The 19,880-nt window shown below is 43.0% G+C and overlaps 1 protein-coding gene across 5 annotated transcripts in view; it reads right to left on the bottom strand.

Moving 5' to 3' along the window:
- The window catches only part of MYO6 (myosin VI), a 177,374-nt gene extending 157,881 nt beyond the window's left edge, over positions 1-19,493 (bottom strand). For 3 of the 5 annotated variants that reach the window (XM_043542542.1, XM_043542545.1, XM_037894354.2), the window contains exon 1: positions 19,384-19,463. The gene's annotated coding sequence lies outside the window, so the exon portion shown is untranslated. Of the gene's footprint in view, positions 1-19,383 lie in introns of all 5 variants that reach the window. The other 2 variants (XM_037894355.2, XM_043542540.1) reach the window with 2 other exon arrangements.
- Between the last annotated feature and the right edge of the window lie 387 nt (positions 19,494-19,880).

The following is a 19,880-nucleotide window of genomic DNA, read 5'->3' as shown; positions in this document are numbered from 1 at the left end:
GGATCTTGTATTGTGTCTATGTTAACGGGGTTCAAAATAAACTGACACTGTTTGTATTCACAAAAAAAGACTGTTTGTGTGAATGAGGAATGTATGCATCAGGAAAAGATAAGGTGTGAAGGCCACTGTTATAACCAGATGGTCAAAGAAAAAAGAGTAAAGAGACTTGACACCAGAAAATCATCAACGCACATCCATAATGAAGGAAGGGCAAATTGACGACCCTGAGGTGAAGGCTGGCACCCCTAGAGACAGGACAATTGATTAAATTGGAACCAGGACAGGATAACCCTCTCGGAGGTGTTTTGGAATGTTTACATTAAAAGATACACCAATTAAGGAGTAACCTGTCACAAACTGACACAGCAAAATCCATAGACTTCAACAGAGAAAAAGAACTATAAGAACAGGGTGCTTTGCCATGGGCTTTTGGGTTCGTCTTGCCACTATTCCAGGAGCTTCGGTTAGCAACTGACAAAGCCCAGCTCCCATCTGCGACCAATCTGGCTGGCCACTACATTGATCCAGAATCTGGACTGGTAACTATAAACATCGACTGGCGGGGATTTTTTTTAAGGTTTCATTAAAGTAAATATTCTTCATGAGAACCAGAAAACTAAAAGCTTTTTATATTATGTTTTCTATCCCTTTATATCACTAAAGAGTCCTAAGAGATCATATCCTAACAGATCCACAACACACCACAATTATGACCACACTGGTTACCCCTCTGCGAAGACTGTGGGACATATTCTTTATTTAATTTTAAGAAAACCGTCTATCTCGATTTTGTTTGAGTCTTGTGGCATAGCTGCATCTATGAAACCTAAAGGTGCTCAAATAGATAATAAAAGGAAGTCACTGCTAAAGTTTGCCTCCAACCCACCTGGAGCGTTGTATTTGACCAGGAGCTGCTTGAAACCACAGTGGGTCTTAAGGCGGGAACCCTTGAACAAAGGAACTTTGAAATGGATAAAAAGGCTGCCTGTGACCTCAGGGAGAGACAAACAGGCTCGAGGGGTCAGACTGCAAGAGAGGCAGAGGTTGCAGCAGTGCCGCCTGTTGTTCCCAAACCCTTGAAGGGTGTGGGCGGTGCCTAAGTCAAGTGGGACCGACTTAAATTTAGCCTTCCCTTGACAGTTTAGGTAAGACAACATGCATTTAAGATTTTGTTATGTTAACCTGACTTCTCTCTTGGTTGTATTCCTGCCAAAAATTAATCAGACCATGTTTTGAGGAAGCTGTTCTCTGTCACTGCAACTCCATACTAGTCACAAGCTCCCAGGGAGACATCTATAACAGGGTCCGAACCCTGTTGGACCTGCTGAGGCAAAATGGTTGGTGAACAGGGGTGCTGTAGCCTGGTCAAATGTGGGGTGAATTGAGGGATTCCACTCTGAAAGAAGTGCACATATAGGCCTGTAACCTGGAAGGGGTGCCTCGGAGAGAGCAAAAATACACCTTGCCCTCTGACTCACAACACCCTTCTAATGCACCCTTCCACACATCCTTGGCTGGATACGTGCCAGCAAACCTATATTACTTCCCATGGACATCCCTCTCTGGCTGGTGTGGCTCCTCTACCCCGTATTTTTACTACTTCTTATTCTCTTTCTAGTTCTCAATAAACTACTTGAAATGAGGGTATCCTTGGTCTCACTGAGAACACATATATACTGAACTACCATACCTTGATTTTGAGGACACATTACTCATATACGTAGTAGCTATAAAATATACTCTTACCTGCGTGGTGGTGTGATTCACTTTGTCCTTCTGTATTTTTAAGTCCCTATTCTACAAAGGCTAGGAGAATATTCTTTTGCATGTACTTGTTTATGATTAACTACTCAAAACATAAAAATTATATACATTTGCACATTTTCCTTACAAAATGTAAAAGAAATACAAAGTGTATATCAAGTCCATCAATTCCGAAAAGTAACTCATGGTCAACTACACTGGAGCATAAACAGAACCATCCAGAGAAACAGATGGCTAATAGATGAGTCAGTGTCCCCATTATACCATGTTATTGGAGCCTCCACCCTCTCTTCACCTTGGTTCCACCCTTTCCAACAGCCTGCCCATCCTAAATAAATTAAACAGGCTAAACCTCTCGTCCTCTTAAATTAAACTATAAGCAGGGCTGAAGATAATTTTTGATCATTTTTATAAAAAGTGTAAGGCTATTTAAAAGAAACAGATTACAGTTAGAAAAAGAGCACATCCAACATTGCATTTGGGGAAGCCCAAGCTTCACCCATAACCCCAAAGCAGCTGTTTGTTTTGGCTAACGTGAATAGTGAGAATTAACACTATTAACATAAAGTTAACAGGAAGTTTTAGAGTTAATGCCCCATTAAGATGTGAATTTCCTCTTTTTTACTTTCTAAAGTTATTGCTTTATCTGGATATTTATAAACAATAAAAAGAGCACCCACTCACTACTCTAAGTGCCCTGGACAATCTTTTTTAAAAAATACACTGAAGCTAACAAACCCATCAATTCCACCCTGGCCGCCCCAATCAAATTCAATAAGCCAGGAACAACATAAAGAAAAATAAATTAATTAACCCACCCCACAAATCACCAGTCTCTCACCAACACCACCAGTAATACCTAAGACCCTTCTCCTCACAGGCAAGGGAAAAAAGGTAGGTCTTACAGCACATCTCGCAAGCTAACAAAGTCTATTATGATCTAGGGAGGAAGAAAGTTTTAGTCTGTCAAAAAGCACAGGTGCATCAGTTCTCCTTTAAAAGGGCTAGAAACATTTAATTTTGTTAAGTGAAAATGATGAGGTAGAAAAATGTGCCACCAATTAGCAGCTCAATCTGAACCTGAATCCACTTGTATAAACGTCATAAACACCCGACAGCTACTATAAAGCATTGAATTCAGTTACATACACACCAACCTTTGCTGATTGACAATCTTTTTCCAATGCAGAAGTATTTACTGTAAGGAACCACATTTACAAGTTTAAACTCTGAAGGTTCTGATGTCTCTCTCTCTCTCTCCTAGAGAATTATATATAATTCTCCCTGTCGTAATGCCAATAAAACACATGGCAATAAGACATTACAGATGTACTGGGTGCATACTTCAAGTATGTAACTTGAACCACCCAGGAAGTGCTCTAATAACCATAACTACCTAGGTGTGACTTATTGTTATTAGAATCTTAAATTAATATTTTTAAATGAAAAAAATGTTTTTGAAGGGAGGATTTTTCATCAGACTTGTTTTCACTACAAGAAGGAATGTAGTAAGGAATATTACTAGATCCACACTATTCTGATCTGCCATTTCCTGGACTCTCATTCTGCCCTTCCTCTTCAGATTCTGCATCCCTTCCCCTCCTCCAACTTCAAAATGAGCTTCCCTGCCTTTTACACAGAAGACAACTGACTTACGCACAGTTGGGACTGGACAGACAGCCACAAAATGCTGTCAGAAAGGGCAAGCAGGCTCATTGTAAGGGACTTGGAGACAAACAGTTTACATTGATTCTCTGGGGTGAAGAAACAGCACTCCACCTCTTGCAAAGCAGAGATCTTTTATAAACTCCCAAGGGGAAATTTTGTGCTTTGCTTCTTAGAGGCCCCCAGCACAATTTAGACAATCCTGAGACTCTGTCTAAATTATGCTCATCTCCTTAGGATGCCCTGTGGTTTGCAGCACTGCCCAGGACTTCCACAATGATGTATCCCATCCCAACACTTTCCCTGGTATGCCCCCCTATGCCAGGGTTTGCAAGGGTGTCCTCAGAGGACAGCCTCAAAGCTGTCTTTTACATTGCCGGCATAGGGGGTATCCTCCCCCAGCCAGACACAGGGTTTTATTCCTCACCAGCCCTTTTACCCAGGGTAGAGAGACCACAGCAGGCCGTAAAGATCTCAATTTAAGTGTAGTGTTACTAGATATCTGCACTGAAGCCCTGTAACAGGTTCCAATTTGGCCTTTTAATGGACACCAGAATCTTAGGGTAGGCCAGTAATTTACAGTAGATGTTTTCAGAGCATGTGGATGTGCTGGGGGGAAGGAGGGAATAATTCTCAGTTGGGTTTAGTAATTTGAAGAGTGCTAACAGCTGAGCTTCAAAAAGCAGCAACCAATTCCTTCCCCCAGCCCAGCCTCACTTAAATGTTTACTTCCATCACTAAATTTCCATTCTCTACCCCCAAGTAGATCCTCCATAAATTCCCTTTCCCAAGAGCCTGCCTGCTGCTCTCACATTTGTCTACATTGGACTTACTAGAAAACCATACCCCGCCCCTCATTTCTGCCATTCTGAATGCACATATTTTGGCAAATTCACAGCTTGCATATTCCTCCCTCTCCACCAGCAAACCAACAGAATGACATTAAAGAATTCATCATCGTCATCCTTGCTCAGCCCCTGAGAGAATACATAGGCCTTGCTCATTGTTCTCTGAATTTCTGCAAACACCACAGAAAACAGCTTCTAAAAATGCCTGCTGTCACCAACCTTGACCTGCACCTAGAAAACCACTGAAAGCCAAGGCAGCACTCTCTGGAGCACAGGTGTCCCTTACATGGAATACTGTTCAGACAGACAGCATGCTTGCTCTTCAAGGGAAGTGTCACACCTGAAGTACAGCCACCCTACTCTTTATAATAATGTTCAGCATCCTCAACAATAATCTCTAGTAATTGCTACTGCTGGAAAGAGACCAATACCAGATGCTTCAATCACAACCCTCCATTAGGCAGACGTGGGACAATCTGCCCTCAAACAGATCTTCTCTTGATCTCTAACTATTAGAGACTGACTTAAACTCTGCAGCAGGAGGTTTAATATCATTTCCAAAAAATTGTTATAGTTAATTATAACAAATGAATATTCTTGATGTCCATATAAATAGCCATTTCCTTTTAAAATCTTATTAAGACCTTGACATCAACAATTTTCTGTGGTAGTAAGTTCCACAGCTTAATTATACATGTCAAAATCACTTTCTTTTATCAGGTTTCAGTGCAGCAGCCGTGTTAGTCTGTATCCACAAAAAGAACAGCAATACTTGTGGCACCTTAGAGACTGATGAAGTGAGCTGTAGCCCACGAAACCTTATGCTCAAATAAATTTGTTAGTCTCTAAGGTGCCACAAGTCCTCCTTTTCTTTTTGTCAGTTTTTGAGTTTTCCACCTTTTAATTTCCACTCAAGGTCCCTTTTTTTCTTTTGTTATCAGACATGGAGAACAGAAGTTACTGATCTAGCGTCTCTATACCATTCACTATTTTATATATTTTTATCATGTCCCTTCTTATTCCGCTCCACTTTGAGAAGACTGGGATTGTTCACCTTAATCTCTTCAAATGTGAGATTTTCATGCCCTTGATTGTTGTCACCTTCTCTGAACCCCCTCTAATTCTGCATTATCCTCTTTAAAATAGGGTGAGCAGCAAAGTACAGTCTCCAGATGAGGCTGCATTGTTGATTTATATAAAGGCATAATATTATTTTTGTTTTAGTCACCATCCCATTCCTTATGCAACATAACATCTTGTTCGCTTTTTTGACCATAGCAGCACATTGAGCAGAGGTCTTTATTGAGTTCTCCACAACACCCAGCTCCCTTTCTTGAGCAGATACAGTTAATTTGCCCGATCATGCTAACCATTCACCTAGCTTTTTTAGTTGCATCTGAAGTTCACCACACTCCTATCTGATCCTGACTAATTTAAATAACTTTAGGTCATCTGAAAATGTTGCTATCTCACTGTTCATCCCTCTTCCAGTTCATTAATATATTTAGGTTTGGAAGGATGAGATATTTTTAGTCGCTGTCTGTAAACATCAATTTCACCGCACAAACAAAACAAAACAAAAATATTTCCATCAATAATATAGGCAAAGTAAGAAAAATGCTGCTAGAGAATTTATTGAAGTTTTATTTAAAGATATTTACTTTGGATATTTTGACATTCGATGTTGACAATATGTTTTCTCAGCTATAAAGCATTAACTCTTTGAATCTCAATGTCTATTGTCATTAAATAATTGTCTGACCCACACTACTGATCCTCCCGAAATTTCCTGCAACTGTGAAAATTTAAATTGATAAAAATACAAAAAAAAAAAATCTTAGAAATAAATACCGACGTTATCCGTCAAAATTATTATTTCTTAAAAAAAATCAAATTATTCCAAGCTTAATTGTATTATAAAACATGGGGACCTAATACATAACCTTTTGCAATGATGAAAAATTACAATTTAATCCTACTCTTTGCTTGCTGTCTTCAACCCAGTTTTTAATCCATGACAATACTTTGTCTCTCACCGCATAACTACTTAACTTCTTTACTAGCCTCTTGTGTTGAACCTTGTCAAAGGCATTTTGGAAGTCTAAATCCATTTAGTAAATGCTCTCTTATTCACTGACAGATTCAAAGACTTCTAACAAATTAGAAAGAATTTTATTTTGCAGAATCTCTGTTGGCTAGACCCGATCATATCATGATCTTCCTGGTGTTTTGTTATTCTGTTTTTAATTAACATTTTAAACAACAGGACTGACACAGATGTAGGGCTTACTAGTCTACATTCTCTGGATCAACATTGGAGCCCCTTCAAATATAATCACAATAATTTCTGCTTCTCTACTGCATCTCAGCGTGTATTTTAGAAACTAGCAGCAGATCACACAAGCCAATTGTGCCTCCTAGTATTCATCCCTCAACTATAGTACTAAGTACTGAATCTCAAAGATGAAACATGCATAAAAAGTCAAGGAAAAATTGCTCAAATGGTTTTCAATAATGTATGATTTTGTGGGTCAACCATCTATAAAAATTAGACATTCAAAACATCAGTTTTAACTTTAGTGCAATTTATTAAAAGGTTTAAATATTATGTATTCCATACATTGAGTATAATTTCAAAAACTAAGCATTTTATTTAACAATATCCACAGGAGACAAAAAATGATATTGCATACTTCTGAAAATATTTTGCCCTTCAGATGTTTCCAGTCTTACAGTTATCTCGACTACTTTCATTAAATATTTATTTAAGAAGAGCTGAAAATATCAGATTTCAGGTTTTGAGACCTTTATTAGATGTGTCTGTGAAATGCTAGCTGATAACTAGTTGTCGTACAGTATTTTACACCCACATTAGAGCAGCTACTTGTTTTTATTATCAGATACAAACCTTAAAAAAAAAAAAACCTCTTTAAACCATTACCTATGTTGACGCAATAAAAACAAGAACAAAGGAACCAAACCAAGCCCTAACCTTTTATGCACTCTGGTACATAATTTCCCTATGAACTGCTTTCCTCATGGAATGATTACAGATATTCCAACCACATGCACCTGACATTTGTTGTGAACTTTTTGACAGATTTGCACAATTATATAACAGGTTTCAGAGTAACAGCCGTGTTAGTCTGTATTCGCAAAAAGAAAAGGAGTACTTGTGGCACCTTAGAGACTAACCAATTTATTTGAGCATAAGCTTTCGTGAGCTACAGCTCACTTCATTGGATGCATACTGTGGAAAATACAGGAGATGTTCTTATACATACAAACCATGAAAAAATCGGTCTTTACCACTACAAAAGGTTTTCTCTCCCCCCACCCCACTCTCCTGCTGGTAATAGCTTATCTAAAGTGATCACTCTCCTTACAATGTGAATGATAATCAAGGTGGGCCATTTCCAGCACAAATCCAGGTTCCCCCCCCCCCCCCCCCCCCCCACACACACAAACCCAATCCTCCCCTCCCCCCCCAGACGTTCTTGTTAAACCCCATTTTTTCATGGTTTGCATGTATAAGAACATCTCCTGTATTTTCCACAGTATGCATCCGATGAAGTGAGCTGTAGCTCATGAAAGCTTATGCTCAAATAAATTGGTTAGTCTCTAAGGTGCCACAAGTACTCCTTTTCTTTTTGCGAATACAGACTAACACAGCTGTTACTCTGGAATTGTAAGGAGAGTGATCACTTTAGATAAGCTATTACCAACAGAAGAGTGGGTTTGTGTGTGTGGAAAGGAGGGGCGGGGGAGAAAACCTGGATTTGTGCTGGAAACCTTAATTATCATACACATTGTAAGGAGAGTGATCACTTTAGATAAGCTATTACCAGCAGGAGAGTGGGGTGGGGGGAGAGAAAACCTTTTGTAGTGGTAAACACCCATTTTTTTCATGGTTTGTATGTACAAGAACATCTTCTGTATTTTCCACAGTATGCATCCGATGAAGTGAGCTGTAGCTCACGAAAGCTTATGCTCAAATAAATTGGTTAGTCTCTAAGGTGCCACAAGTACTCCTTTTCTTTTTACAATTATATAAATTTCCACTCTGGTTCAAAAAATTCTGTCTTCATAGTTCGCAATGTCAGAGGTATAGCCGTGTTAGTCTGTATGCACAAAAGCAATGACGAGTCCAGTGGCACCTTAAAGACTAACAGATTTATTTGGGCATAAGTTTCTGTGGGTTAAAAAAAACCACTTCTTCAGATGCATGGAGTGAAAATTACAGAAACAGGCATAAATATGTATTGGCACATGAAGAGAAGGGAGTTACCATACAAGTGGAGAACCAATGTTGAAGGCCAATTAGGTCAGGGTGGATGTGGTCCACTCCCAGTAATTGAGGGCGTGTCAATAACAAAAGAGGGAAAATTGCTTTTGTAGTGAGTCAGCCACTCCCAGTCCCTACTCAAGGGGGGAGGGATAGCTCAGTGGTTTGAGCATTGGCCTGCTAAACCCAGGGTTGTGAGTTCAATCCTTGAGGGGGCCATTTAGGGATCTGGGGCAAAAATTGGGGATTGTGCCTGCTTTGAGCAGGGGGTTAGACTAGATGACCTCCTGAGGTCCCTTCCAACCCTGATATTCTATGATTCTATAAGCCCAGATTGATGGTGTTAATTTTGCAAATGAATTGTACCTCAACAGTTTCTCTTCGAAGTCTGTTTTTGAAGGTTTTTTGTTGAAGAATAGCAACTTTTAAATCTGTTATTGAGCGTCCAGGGAGATTGAAGTGTTCTCCTACTGGCTTTTGTACGTTACCATTCCTGATCCGCAGACGTGCACAGGCTGAATTTAGCTGTATGAAGTGGAAATCCATCAACTTCATGAAAAAACTTGCACAGATTCAGACAGACATCTTCCTCTCCAACTTCAAACAGATGGACATCATATCAAATGGACTGAAGGTAAAAAAATCCATTGCAATCGACATACTAAACTGACTATGGTGAGAGATTGTGCCACACACACACACACACACACACTTATAGAAACTGAGGAACCACCTGATCAGCATCCTGTACAGCAAACAAAAGAAGATCAAAAATGAGCTCTCAATACTGGAGACTCTCATACAAAACCAACCTTCCACACAAACTTCCAGGTGGCTGGACTTTACAAAAACAAGACAAGCCATTTACAACTCACACTTTACTTCTCTACAGAGGAAAAAGGACAGTAAACTCTTACATGCCACAGGGGGCTACAACAGTGGAACCCTTAACTCACCCAACAATATTGTTAATCTATCCAACCACACACTTAGCCCGGCAGAAGAGTCTGTCCTATCTCGGGGACTCTCTTTCTGCCCCACCACCCCCACGCACATGATACAGTTATGCGGTGATCTGGAAGCCTACTTTCGCCATCTCCGACTCAAGGAATATTTTCAACACACCACTGAACAGAGCACTAACCACCTACAGGAACCCTCCTACCAACGCTACAAGTAGAAGAATTCTGCGTGGGCTCCTCCTGATGGTCAAAATGACGGACTGGACTTCTACATAGAGTGCTTCCGCAGACGTGCACTGGCTGAAATTGTGATCAAACAGCTTTCAGAGTAGCAGCCGTGTTAGTCTGTATTCGCAAAAAGAAAAGGAGTACTTGTGGCACCGTAGAGACTAACAAATTTATTTGAGCACAAGCTTTCGTGAGCTCAAGAAAGCTTATGCTCAAATAAATTTGTTAATCTCTAAGGTGCCACAAGTACTCCTTTTTTTTTTTTTTGAACAAACAGCATGACTTACTCCATAACCTCAGTTGTACAGAATGCAATGCCACCCACAGCCTCAGAAACAACTCTGACATTATAATCAAAAGGGTTAACAAAGGAGGTGCTATACTCATCATGAACAGGAGGCTGCCAGACAACTCTCCAACACCACATTCTACAGGCCACTATCCTCCGATCCCACTGAGGAGTACCAAAAGAAACTATACCATCTGCTCAAGAAACTCCCTGCTACAGCACGGGAACAAATCGACACTGACACACCCCTAGAGCCCCGATCAGGGGTATTCTATTTGCTACCCAGGATCCATAAACCTGGAAATCCTGGACACCGCATCATCTCACTCTTACATGGCAGGATTATCTGGCTATTTGGACTCTCTCTTTAACCCTATGCTACCAGCACTCCTAACTATCTTCGAGACACCACTGACTTCCTGAGGAAACTACTATGCACGAAGAACAGGAGTACTAGTGGCACCTTAGAGACTAACAAATTTATTAGAGCATAAGCTTTTGTGAGCTACAGCCTACTTCATTGGATGCACAGAATGGAACATATAGTAAGATATATACATATACATACAGATAAATTGGAAGAAATGGGCCATCTTGATTATCACTACAAAAGTTTTTTTCTCCTGCTGATAATAGCTCATCTTAACTAATTAGCCTCTCACAGTTTGTATGGTAACTTCCAACTTATCTGCATGTGTATGTATATATCTTATATATGTTCCATGGGGCTGCGGTGCATAGCCCTGGCTGCAGCACAGCCTCCAGCAGAAGTTGCGGGGCTGGGGCACAGCAGGGAGTGCACAGCCCCAGCTCTGGAGCTGGCTGCAGCCTGGGAAGCCAATGGAAGCCACGCAGCTGGGTTGCATGGCCCTGGCTGCAGCGCCCGGCGGAAGCCGTAGGGATGGGGCACAGCAGGGAGTGCAGCCACGGGGTGCACAGTCCCTGCTCCGGATCTCGCCACAGCTGCAGTCCCTCCACCCGCCGCAAACCACAGGTCAGGGACTGCTGGGTCCTGATTCCACCCATCCAGCCCAAGTTGCAGCAGGGAAGGGGCACACAGTCTAGCCTCCATCCCCTACTCTGAAACATCTTAAGTAAAAATGGTCTTCTTACTCAACAGCTCCATTCTTCAGAGGTCCAATAAAGTCACGGAATCCATGAATGCCATGACCTCTGTGACTAAATCATCACCTTATTCATAATATTTATTTACTATGGTGAAAAAGTTTATACTACATCAGGGGTTCTCAACCTTTTTCTTTCTGAGCCCTCCTCCCCCAACACGTTATGAAAACTCAACGGCCCAGCTGTGCTACAACAACTTTTTTCTGCATATAAAAGCCAGAGCTGGGATAAGGGGGTCGCAAGCAAGGCTACTGCCTAGGGCCCCACACCACATGGGGCCCCGCGAAGCTAAGTTCCTCAGGCTTTGACTTCAGCCCCAGGTGGCAGGGTTCAGGACCCTGGGCTTCAGCCCCATGTGGCAGGGCCTCGGCTTTCTGCCTTGGGCCCCAGTGAATCTAACACTGGCCCTGCTTGGCGGACCCCCTGAAACCTTTTCGCGGCCCACCAAGGGGGGGCTCCGGACCCCTAGTTGAGAACCACTGTACTACATTTTGGTCCTGGTAACACTGCAGATCCCAATACATCTGTGAAAAAGAAGTCAGATTCTGTTCTGTTTCAGGAATCAACTGTTATCCAAGTCCAAATTTCTGAGCTAAATTCTGCTTTCAGAAGTACCGATGCAAAATGTACCAAATACAAACTCTTTCCAGTCTGTGCACCTGGATAACAAGGAACAGCCATTTTTCTACCAATTTTCAGGATCAGGGCTTGAGCAGATACATATAAGTCACCCTTTTCCTCTGCCCTGTCTCATCAGTTCTTATGAGAAGGTCCATTTGTGACACCCTGACACCCCAATATTCACCACTGTCATGTAATTAGGATGTATTTTGTACAAAGTATGCCTTGTGAGGTATCAGTCTAAAAGTCTTGATCAGCTAGACATTAACTTTTCATTGGATTGTATGTGTTGTCATATGTGAAGTTATGAAGTTTGGCTGTGTATGTGTTACTGAAACATGTTGTGTGGTTGAAAGCACCCACAAACAGTGTTTCAGGTACGACAGTAAAAAGGCCAAACAATGTTAATGGCTTATGGAGGAAATGCACATAAGCACAAGGATTACCCCAGAAACTGTGTACAATAGAAACCTCTCAGAGATAGAACTACACAATGGGAACTGTTTGACACAGGTCACAGCAAAAGAGCTTTCCAGAAAGGGGGACAATGATATCATGGGGGGATCTCACTCTTCCTGCAAGAATACACCTGGAAACACCTGAGGGGCAAGGACGGAACTGTGGGAAGTGATGGTCCCAGGCTAGAAGGATCTTTAGCCTGTGTATGAAAACCTGGGAAAGACAAGGAAACTTGTACCTTAAGAGTCTGCCAGCCTGTTTATCACTCAGGGTGAGAATCTGCTAATTTACATCCTACCTATCTAGTGTGTTAAGCTCCATTTGGGTTTTGTTTATTTAATACAGTAATCTGCTTTGATCTGTTGGCTATCCCTTGTAATCACTTAAAATCTACTGCTTGTACTTAATAAACTTGTTTTTGTTTTAAACCCAGTTTGTGTAATTCATGGCGGCGGCGGCAAAAAGCTGTGCATCTCTCTCTCCACACCGAGGGAGAGAGCAAATTTCTATTAGCTTATGCTGTACAGTTCTTGGTGCAGTGCAAGACAATACAATTTGGGTTTACTCTCCGGGGGAGAATGCACTTGAGTGCTGGGCAGTTCCTTAGCTGAAAGCCTTCCCATGCAGTACTGATTTCAGTGTCTGTGTCTTTCTGCAGCTGGGTGTGTCCCTACCTGAGTGTGTGCTAGAGAAGGCTTGAGGGTCTGGCTTAGCAGGACAGGGTGAGGGGGCCCAGGCTAGTGGAACAGGCTGGCTCAGTGGTACCCCAGTACATCAGGTGGCACCCGGAAGGGGGGGCAAGCTGTCACACTGTTATTGAAATTTACAAGAATATTAGTCTCAGAAAAATAACTTGATCCCAGCACAGAATAGCTGAGGACAGCAGAGGGATGATACGATGTACATGTGCTCCCACAAACCAATACATAGCTGGCAGGTCTAATTTTAGAAAAAGTAAATGGGGGCGGGGGAGGAGAAATGAGACTGACAGACTTCAGTTAATCCAAAAATCAAAAGGAAAAAGCAATAGAAAACAGAAGATGTAACAACATCATCATCCTGTGGGACATGTAGACAACACTATTAGCACTGCAGCAGAAACGTACGATACGCTAGGGGATCACTCAAGTCTCTGAACACCTTCCAGTAACTAAACCCTCCAGCCAGAAGCAGCATTAGGCTTAAAGTGATCAGCAAATATCATTAGGGAAAAAATGGTAACTTTCAATGACTCCATAAAGCTAAGCATAAATGCATCTTACTAAATTCCTTATCCACATAGAGACATCTAAATAAAGCATGTTACAATCACTAAAATATCTGTTTTAATATTTTTAATTCTTGTACCCTGTCATCTGAATGCTGGGTATGTTTTGAAATTTCCATGTAAATTTAAGAATAAAGTGGCTGAACTTGCTGCTCACAAATATGCAATCTCTCATTAAAAATGGCTACTATACTCACTCAACTGCACTCACACTAGCCAGGATCCTGGGGGTTGGGAACAGATGTGGGTCCATACAAATAATTCCTCAATAGCTCGATGAAAGCCTGAGAGCAAAGTAGAGTCAGAGCACTAACAGATAAGCAAGACTGAGCTCTGAGTTATCAGTGGAGAGCAGGTTTTGCTCAGAGATAATGTGAATATAAACAATACTTGTAATGCTTGTAAGACTGTGTTCACCCATGCTTTCTAAGTACTTGATTTAACCCTGTGAGCATCAGAATTCTTGTGGGTAGACCAAGCTCCAGGCCATCTATAAAAGTAGGTAGCTTAGTTTCACTTCAAAAAGCTGCTGCCACTTAATCAAATAACCACCTCCCTACCTGATATAAACAAGATTTGTGTACCTGCCAGATTTATTGCTTTGGTGCTATTGGGTGTCTACTTCAACATATTAATTTCACTTGGTTAAAATTTTCTGGATTTCAACAAATTAACTAGATCTAGGCAACTTTAAAAAAAAAAAAAGAGAGAGACACCTACTATAGTAAACTAAATAATAATCCACGATCAGATAAAACTATGCCTTTAACAAAACTGAACTGTCCATTTAACTTCATCTTTGCAAAATAGGTTCAGCAGGATCATTTGTGAAATGTTGTTACAGAAAATGACAGACAGCACAGAGGTTTTCTTTCCATTCAATATTAAATAAAACTATACAGGTAAGCCCAGGTTCTATTTAGAAAATTACTGTTTAAGGGTTCAATCCCACTCCAACTGAAGTCAATGGGAATTTTTCTATTAATTTCAATAATTTTGGATTAGGCCCTGAAGTATAGACACTTACTGTTCACTCGCCTTTCCTGCTCCTAACAGGAAAAGTTCGCTCCACTGAGAAACCTGTCACTTTGTCTAGATCAATTGTTTCTATCAATATGCTGAGGGTTTTGTTACACTAGATGAACAATATGTATGTTGAGTAAAGTGCATAAAAATTACATTTATATGTATAATCATTAATAGTTAAATATTATACATAATTCTACTGCAAATGAAAAAGCCCAAGAATTTACAGCTTCATCTTGATATTAAAAATTTATGAATTTACAACACCCTGACAACCGGAGAAGACTGCTTAGTCCATCATGCCAGCTCCTTTTAGCTTTCCACATAACACAGGCACATTCAACTTCTTCAACAGACTTTAATTCAATAGCAATTCTATTCCATATGTTCATTATATCCCTATACTATTCTCTACTGTATAGTGTCAGTAGAGAGACAAGGTGGGTGAGGTAATATCTTTAAAGGACCAACTTCTGTTGGTGAAAGAGACAAGCTCTCGAGCTACACAGAGCTTTTCTTCAGGTTGGTCCAATAAAAGATATTATCTCAACCACTTTGTTTCTTTAGTATCCTGGGACCAACATGGCTACATCAACACTCCAAACTATAATGAAGTGTCTGTAAGTACTTCTTCATAAACACATGTATTCAGGACTCAGCTATCAGTATTTACTACAAGCTGGGACAAACAAATGTAGCATTTAAAACAACAGGAATGCAAGCACAAAGCTGCCACATTTCAACATTCTATACAAATTTACTGAAGTTACACATCAGTTTTTTAAAGTATAGATATGTATTATTTCAAATTGGCCATTAGAAGTTGGGGGTTTTTTAATCTTTGTCTTTAAAATTTAGCATACTACAGATTGAAAATGCCTTTGAAAATGTATCAAAACAGAAATTGCTATAGCTCTTCAAACGATAGGCAATAACTCATACAATACACACTAGTGAAAACATGATGAGTAAGCATCTCAGTCTTATCTCTGACCTTCCCGGTCTTTGCTTGTTTAAAATCACTTACAGTGCCGAGGCCACGTCACAGAGCATGGGGATGCTGCAGTCCACCCAAGTGCTACACAATACAGGATTGGGGCCTATGGAACTAGTACTGGGTTTACAATAGCGCCACTGGCGCCGGGCCCATGCTCAGAAGGGGCTCCGGCCTGCTCTGCTTGCACTGTGCCCTGAGACCCCGCCAGCTCTCCCCCGCCCACCACTTGCTCTGCTCAGCCTGCAAGGTTGTGCGGGGCACTGCATTTGTCCCTCTGGCCATAGGGAGTTGGGAGGCATGGGGGGTGTTGCAGAGGTGCTGACTTTCTGATTTCTTTGTGGGTGCTCTGCCCCAAGCCTCGCCCCCACTCCACACTCTCCCCCCAGACCCCATCATGCCTCTTCCTGCCCCATTCTTCACCCTCCCCCGCAGCTCCTGCCCTCGCTCCATCTCTTCCTCCCCCGCTCCTCCCCCTCTCTCCCAGCACCTCCTGCCACCTGCTGAACAGCTGATCAGCAGGGCCACCACTGGGTGCAGAGCACACACTATTTTTTTTTCTGTCGGTGCTCCACCCCTGAAGCACCCATGGAGTCACACCTATGGGGTTTTGGGTGGGGCTGCTGTGTACCGTGGCACGGACGCTCTCCCCAAGGGGAAGGGGCACGCTGGCAGCACAAGGCCAGCCAGGCCATTGTGCGTCTGGCAACTGCTGATTTGTAAATAGTGCCCTCACACTGGGCTGGGTGGAGCGGGACTGCCCCTGCCATGTCATGCCCCATTGCCCCTGGCTGGCCCCTTGCTCTGGGGACTGACCTCCTCAAGCCATGCTCCATTGCTTCCATGGGGGCCCACAAATATGTTTGGCCCCAGGCCCACAAAAGGTTAATCCAGCCCTGAAACACAGCACGTTGTAGTTGAATATGCGTTCAAAGAGTTTGCCTCAACTATTATTGCTCTTAATATCCAAATTTTTATTAAGGTGTAAAATCACATCACTACAAAACAATGAAAATGACAGCAGTGTGACATTATAGAAATTATATTTATTTTAAAGGAGTAAAGTGGCTTTTTCTGGACAGGCTGGAGATGTTACTATAAGGGATACGATGATGTTTTGGACATGCAAGACCACACAGGTCTAAAAGAGCCTTCTGGTCCAATCCTATGGCTTTAATCCATGACAATCACATAGATTCCACAGCTTCACACTTGAACTTTGACCCAAGTTTACCAGCCCACATAGCATTGTCTCCATTCTTTCATTTTGCTGGAGTCTTCCTCCTGACTTTGCAATTTTATAACAAATTTCATAATGAAGCAGCAACTGTACTTCTACTAAGGTCTGGTCTACACTTAAAAGTTACATCAACCTAGCTATGCCATTCAGGGTTGTGAAAAAAGTTGTGCCCTGAGTGCCACAGTTCCATCAAACTAACCCCTAATGTAAACAAAGATAGGTCAATGGAAGAATTCTTCCATCAGCCTAGCTACCACCTCTCAGAAAGGCAGTTTTACTACATCCCCGGAAAAACCCCTTCCGTCAACATAGGAACTGTCTATATTACAGAGGCACAGCTGCAGCACTGTAGCTGAAGGATACAGTCACATTGTTTTAACATGGTAAATAAGTGTTAATCATTTTAGATCCTGAAAGATTTTACATTTCACTATCTGATATTTTAATTTTGGGTTTATTATCTCAACCTGGACAATGAAATTAAATCAATTAGTTTTACTTTTGTTTACAGTCATGTTCTCTTTCTGGATCTTACACATAGGCACAGTTCTGCAGTGTCTGAATATCAAACACTACAGGAACAAAATTGCTTTTAAAAAATCCAGTGGAAGCTTTAAAGAAAATCATAGAAACATTCCAATTGTACTTAGGTTTTACCAACCTTACTTCCTTCTGAAAAACTAAATTATAGATAGAATTTAACCTGAGAGTTTCTCTTTACACTCTGTTAATTTTTGCAATAAAGGAAAACTTGACTCAGTTCTCAACCTTTGTACTCTGATAACAAGTTCATAGGCTCTTTTATGGCCGAATAAATTCAACTGAACTGTGAGAAATTAGTTCATTCCACAGAAAGTTCTTTACCCTGCATGAGTAAGCCAAGACACTTATTTTAAATAATGACACACACTTACTCCCACCTTTGACAAAAACAGTGTGGGTTGATACTTATTACTTAGGTAATTGCTGTTGATAGACTGTAACAAACATCCTTTCATCTAGTCTATTAATTTAGCCATTTCAAGTTTTTACAGGTATCTGGCAGTGTTAGGATTTACTAGTGAGGAATCCATTGGTCAAGCATGTGTAAGCATCTACAATACATAGGATACATTGTGCATTGTATTCCACATAATGGTTGATTAACTGTGCAGTGAAAGAACATTTTTATTAAACTTTGTTCTGCTTGAAAATTAATGTGGAGATACAGAGCTTAGAAGTCAGCGTTTTGATAGTGTAAATCGTTTTTGAGAAAGTGACGAGCCATAAAGTAATCAAACCTGCAAAAGAGCAAAGAGCTTCAACAGAAAGCATGCTTTTTGCAATCCCGATTATATGTCCTTAGAGCAGTCGATACAAAACCTGGCTTTATCCACACGAGGAGTCTTTACTTTGTATAGTTGTACTTGCACAGAAATGTTTAGGCTTTTGAAATGGAGACTACAATAGTCCAATTGAAACCCAGTGTAATTTTAGCATTTACCTTAGCAGTGGTTGTCTGTTACAGAATAAAATTATACAAAACACCACAAGAAGGAATTTCTGAGTGAGATGATTAAAATGACATTTTCACAGAGTACAAAAAAGCACTTTATCTGTTTGTATGCACAATAAGAAAGTTCTCACTCTAAGAAAAAAAAAATCACCCTGCCAGGAAAAGTCTACCTTCTTCCAGATGAATCCCTGAGCTCTCCCTTTCAATTGCTTAAATCTTCAAATACATAATTTAGAGGCCCCAGCATGAGACCTTGACTCTTTCACTACTGTGCAGGAGCTCAGGATATGTGTGTGAATACTTGGGACTCATGTTCTAGTTTGGCCCTTCTATTTCTCCTTCCCAAGTAATTGGCAGACTGTATGTTTATTTAAAGAAAGGTGTGTGAGGTGAGAGCTACTGTACACAACGAAAATGCAAGAGAGAATTAGCTACTTTCCTCCTAACGTCTAACCTCTTCAACCTTCCAATTTCTAAACCTCTCTAGAAAAGCCTCTATTTGGGGTAGAACAGGGAATTTCGAGAGTCGCATCTAAATCAGGCCGACGACTAAGTATCTTTTCTACAGCTGGTGGGGTAAGAGACCTTGCACCCTACGAATAATGCTCTGGACTCGGACACAGGCACAATCGGATGTGGAAACTTGCCCCAACAACCAGCTCAGCCGGAAAGTTCCCAGAACCTCCGACTCCCTTCCCAGCCGGACACGCCGCGCGCCCCTGGGTCCGGCGAACGCTTCCCCTCGCCCGCCTGCGTTCCTCCCCCGCCCCGACAGGTGCGCGCCCCCACCGCCGCCCAAGCGCCCGGCGCCCCCAGCCCTCCCCGGCGGCGGGGCTCCCGCTGCCGCCTCCCCGCAGTGGCCGGGGGCCGGCGCGCGGCGGCCCGGCGAGAGACCCCGGGAGCCGGACCCCAGCGCCCCAGGGCGGGGGAGAGGAGAGGTGGGTACCGGGGACCCCGGCGGGCCGGGGGCGGCCCCAGGGGCTGCCAGGGAGGGCAGAAGAGCCCGGAAGGGGGGTGGCGAGCCGAGGGCCCGCGCCCGGGCCCTGCCGCGGAGCTCTCCGGCCCGGGGAGCCTGGCTCCGGCCGGCCGCTGCTGCGCCGCGCGGCCCCGGTTACCTGCAGCCGCCGCCGCGCTCCGTCCCCAGCTGATGCCGCCGCGGCCCCTGCGCTGCTGCGGCCCCGCCCCGGAGCCGAGTCCAGGGAGGCGCCGCAGACGTCAGCGCTACGGAGGGGGAGGCGCGGCCCCGGCTCCGCGCGCCCGTCACGGGCCCCCCCTCCGCCGGCGTTCGGCCCGGGAGCTGCCGGGCTGCGGCTCATCCCGGCCCCGGTCCCGTCCCGCGCCGGCCGGCCGGCGCCTGCCCGGGGTCCTCCCCAGCCGCAGGGAACCCGGCTTGGTGCCCCCGGCCCTTGGGGCGCCGCCGCTCGGCTCCGGTTGCCGCCGCCACCGGGCCTGAGACTGGGGCTGAGTCCGGGCGCTCCAGGCACCGGCCTGGGACCTGCAACCCCTGGGCGCCCTGCTCGAGCCCGTCCGGGGGGAAGTGACTCTCCCTGTGTTACCCTTTAGCCCTGGCTCCCAGTCCTGGCTCGGGCAGCGCCCTGCGTTGTGACCTGGA

This window comes from Chelonia mydas, chromosome 3 (genome assembly GCF_015237465.2).
Source record: "Chelonia mydas isolate rCheMyd1 chromosome 3, rCheMyd1.pri.v2, whole genome shotgun sequence".
In the NCBI taxonomy this organism is placed as follows: Eukaryota; Metazoa; Chordata; order Testudines; family Cheloniidae; genus Chelonia; species Chelonia mydas.
This window is presented reverse-complemented; position numbering and strand designations above follow the sequence as displayed.